Here is a 4,438-nt window from a genome sequence, read left to right as displayed (position 1 = left end):
AATAAACATTGAATAGCATATCATGCAGTTTGTCTGTGCCTTTTCCTCTGTGTTGTCCTGGTTTGCTGTGCTGCCTCCTAGTCGCCACCATGGTTTGCTGTGCTGCCTGGGGATGCTCAAATCGCTCCGAGAAAGGAGTACGAATGTATGGCTTCCCCACTGACACAGAGCGGAGGAAAAAATGGCTTGCTCAAGTCAGCAGGAGCAATTTCACGACCAACAGCAAAAACATATGTTAGGATATTATATACAAACACTGCATTTGCACCATTGGGAAAGTTTAATGTTTTGTTTAATACAAAAAAACAGGGAAAGGCTTGAAAAACACAGAGCTGAGACTCAGGGTGCAGGGTGAGGGTCTCAATGCAGGTATTCAGGCTCCATTGAATCCCCCTCTGGTTCTTGTGCTGAAAGAGGGAGTAACAGACAGGAGAAAGGGTTATACACACCTATATAGCACACCTATTGGATGGGAAATTACCTTGGGGAGATAAGGTGTGGTCTTTGTTCCCAACTGAAGTTATGGAACTTTATTATTTGTGAGTTTAACAAAGTATGACAAATGGCATCAGTAACAGATGTGATATGAATTTCTATAAATTTGTCTCACATTCTTGGTCATATTTTATATACAGTATGTAATGAGTATAACATGTCCAGTAAGTATAAAGTGTTTCCTAATACTGTGTATTCAACCACTATGGAATATGTATGTGGGCAGACAAAACTGAGTTGTTCTGTGTGTTAAGTAACCTCAAGTCACTCCGCAGGCACATTTTGATGCAGACCAGTTTGTCAAGACAAAAAAGGGCAAGACTAGGCTGAGAGCAGAGGCTATACCCACCATCTTCGTGCATCGCCCTGTGGTCAAAAAGAGAAGGGCCCCTGCACCACGATTCACCCCGGGACCTGTATCTACAAAGCCCATAGCTCATGATCACAGCTATAGTGTGAAAGGTGACACAGGTATAATAAGTATGAACTCTTAGTAACAAAGTCATATTTCTGATTTTTAAGTGGTATAATATTTTAAATGTTCGAAAATCTACAGTGCCATGTCTTCTACTTACATTAGTCTCAAAGATTGAGGGAAGAAGGGATGAGGAGACTGAGAGAAAGGAAAGTGAGGGTGAAGAAAGAGAGGACATGGCTAGTGAGGAGAGACAGGGAGGGTGGACACCACCCACTCAGCCAGCAGCCAGTCAGCATACGAGGGAACCAGCAGCCAGTCAGCATACGAGGGAACCAGCAGCCAGTCAGCATACAAGGGAACCAGCAGCCAGTCAGCATACGAGGGAACCAGCAGCCAGTCAGCATACAAGGGAACCAGCAGCCAGTCAGCATACGAGGGAACCAGCAGCCAGTCAGCATACGAGAGAACCAGCAGCCAGTCAGCATACGAGGGAACCAGCAGCCAGTCAAACAGATCTATTAAAAAAATTAAAGAGAAAATTAAAGAGCCAAGAAGGAATCACCAAAAAAGCAAAGTCTGCACTAAGAAAAATCAGGAAGGAAAATGCGGCTCTCAAGAAAACAATGAAAATTAGGGACAACAAATATAAGAAAACGTTTTAAAAAGACCAACCTAAGGCATTAGGCAGACTCACCACAAAGGGGATGAAATGGAGCAATGAGACAATTAAGAAGGCTTTAAAAATTCGCTTTGCGTGCGGACCAACGGGTTACAAAACTCTGCAGGAATTGCAGATTCCCGTTCCAGGATTAAGGACACTGCAAAGAAGGATGCAATGTGTTAAGTTTGAGCCTGGTGTGTAACAGCTAACATCAATGCCCCTCCACCTGCCAACATCACTGCCCTCCACCTGCCAGCACCCAGCCAGAGGAGCGCAAACAACAAAAACAAGCAAGGTGTCCCGTCATGTACCTGGACATTTGGGTTGGCAAAATGGAGTAAGAGATGGACTTGAAAAACCTTGGTGGCTCTCTACTCATGTTGTTACAGTTGTCTTGGTTGCAGCTCTCAAGTTTTTTTTTGTTGCCATTTCCACATCTTTAGAAAATATGAAATAAATGAAGTGAAATCAACCTCTTCTCTGGAGAACAAACTTTGATTTCTCTGTCTTGTGAGTTTGCAGTCTTGCTCCTCCACCTGTAACATCACTGCCCCTCCACCTGCCATACAGTAGGTTACTAACAAGATTACTTATATAATACAGTGATAGAATACATGTTTAGTATGCTTACTTATATAAAACAGTAGTATTAAACTTACCTTGTGTTTTCACTCTCACTTAAGTCCCTCTCCCTTTGCCATCAATCCAAAATCAGCTGAGCTGCAACATTATACAGACAGGTAATAATCAACATAATCACAAGGACACAATATGGCTCTGCTAAAAACACTCACTCTTACACGCACCAAAGTTATATTTATCTAATATTTAACTCCCTCCACCCCCGCATACAATCCCTTTTAGAAGAACCTCTTCTCTAATTCAACAACGTTGGACGAAATGACATTAAGAGAACGGAATTTACAATTAAAAGGCTGTTCAACGTGTGTTGCTAACTTGATCCGGAATCCTAGCTTTATCTGTTATCTGTAAACGTTCCCTAAATCTACTAATTTAGGGATAATCCACTGACATCCTTTAATACACATGTTAATTTGAATCAGATGTACTGATAATATCCGTAATATAAATCTTTAAACTTCTTCTTACCTTTAAAAGTCCGTCACGAACGGTCTATTATGCTGCAACTCTACAGCTCTGCTAGCCTTGGCGCTAACTTCCGGGGAACGATTGAGAGGCTCCACGATCCGCCATTGCTCTATACGGCGCTGCCTGTAGCTATAGCCGCTTTCACACCGCAGGACTTGCGGAAGTACCACGGCACTGAATCCGCCAGGGGGCTAGTCATGGGGCTAGTGCCAATCGCATTCACACCGCAGTACTTTCCCTGAGGCAAGATTACGCTGACGTCACTTTGTCTTCTTCTTCTCTGGGTTTACTGGCAGGCCGCAAAACCACTTCACGGCGAGTACAAAAAAAAACGAGAGAAGAAGAACTACACGGGGGGGGGGGGGGGGGAGGGGGTATAAAGCCCAACCGCTGTACATGATATATATAAAATAGGTAGGCTCAGCAGACAGACCGTAGTGCAAAGATAAAGTGTCACATGATTATCTACTAAATAGTGAATTCAGCATCAACTTCACCAAAATGAAGTTCATATCTTCCTAAGATACGTGTTACTTTATGTCCCTACTAGAATCCGAGCTCAAATGACTCAAACCAACAAAATGTCCAAGCAAAGAATCATGTGCACCATGAGGCTGGGTTATAAGGGTAATTTACAAATAAAATACCCCATTATAACAATGGACTTTATCTTTATGTATTTATTATATATTACCCCCTCAGGCTGATTTTGGAAAAGGACATTAACCGTTGTTTGGTATTTTTCCCTTATTTATCTAAAACAAATTACATGATAAATTACTTGTGTTTATGTGTGTAAGACTTGTGTTTCTGCCCCTGCCATATCTGCACAAGGTTGCAACATTGTAGATAAATTCAACCACCGACACCTGTCTGCTCTCACATTCTTCTATTCTGCAAATTTGGGGTGGGACACAATAAATAAAGCTTCGCCAATTTGTTTGTTTTATTGCACAGTCAAGACATAACAATAACGGCATCACGCCGCTCAAGTAGCTTTTGCGAACATCGCTCAAAACATTTGGAGTTGGGAACTGCTTTCTGTAAAAAGCTGCTGCATCCCGTCCTCAGAGTAAATTGCCAGAACCGCCGACACTTCCTCATCATTCCACCGCTCCGGTGTTGTAGTACGTGTGGTCATAACTGCTTTAAAGTACAAAAAAACTACTCGCTCAGGTGTGGATGTGGTTTTGTAGCGAGGAAAAAAAAGGCTGCCTAAAAAAAAAAATTCAGAGTCTAACGGGCCGTGGTTTGCAATTCGCCCAGACAATAGAAATAGAATAGAAATTGGCACTCTTTTATCACCAGGTTCGTACCAACTCTCTCGCAGGGACTGAAAATGGCCAAAAGAGTTCCCGGCACTGAGTAGTCCCGGCGGTGTGAACGCCACATTATTGGTACTAACGGAACTAAAGAACCAAAGTACCAGGGAAAGTCCTGCGGTGTGAATGCGGCTGCTATTTACACCCGGGTGTCTGTAGTGTAGCTAACAATGGCAATGCTATTTACACCCGGGTGTCTCTTCTTCAAATGTAATATTTATGGTTTATTGCACTTATTGTAGGTCGCTTTGGATAAATGTGTCAGCTAAATGCTTTGTAATGTAATATTAGTTTCCATATTTCTTTGAGAAAGAAAGGTTCTGGCCCCTTGCAATGTTTCTGAGATGATAAGAGCAGGATCCGGTTACTACTCAGAAAACAATCCACTAGAAATAACCACAAACCCGGTTTTTTTCATGTGGAAATATCGTG

General features: G+C 42.4%; 1 long non-coding RNA gene across 3 annotated transcripts; it reads right to left on the bottom strand.

The window, feature by feature from the left end:
• Positions 1–275: 275 nt before the first annotated feature.
• LOC307043395 lies at positions 276–2,960 on the bottom strand. Of its 3 annotated transcripts, none has more exons than XR_013809365.1 (5): positions 2,685–2,960; positions 2,234–2,294; positions 1,608–2,151; positions 845–1,428; positions 276–407 (listed from the first exon to the last, which is right to left on the bottom strand). It is a non-coding gene; the product is annotated as an uncharacterized lncRNA (long non-coding RNA). The 3 variants fall into 3 exon arrangements; XR_013809366.1 differs by having other exon boundaries at positions 1,608–2,133; XR_013809364.1 differs by having other exon boundaries at positions 1,608–2,294.
• Between the last annotated feature and the right edge of the window lie 1,478 nt (positions 2,961–4,438).

The sequence above is a fragment of the Notothenia rossii genome (genome assembly GCF_949606895.1).
Source record: "Notothenia rossii genome assembly, chromosome: 1".
NCBI classification, from domain to species: domain Eukaryota; kingdom Metazoa; phylum Chordata; class Actinopteri; order Perciformes; family Nototheniidae; genus Notothenia; species Notothenia rossii.
Note: the sequence above shows the minus strand (reverse complement) of the source record. Positions and strands in the feature narration are given on the sequence as shown.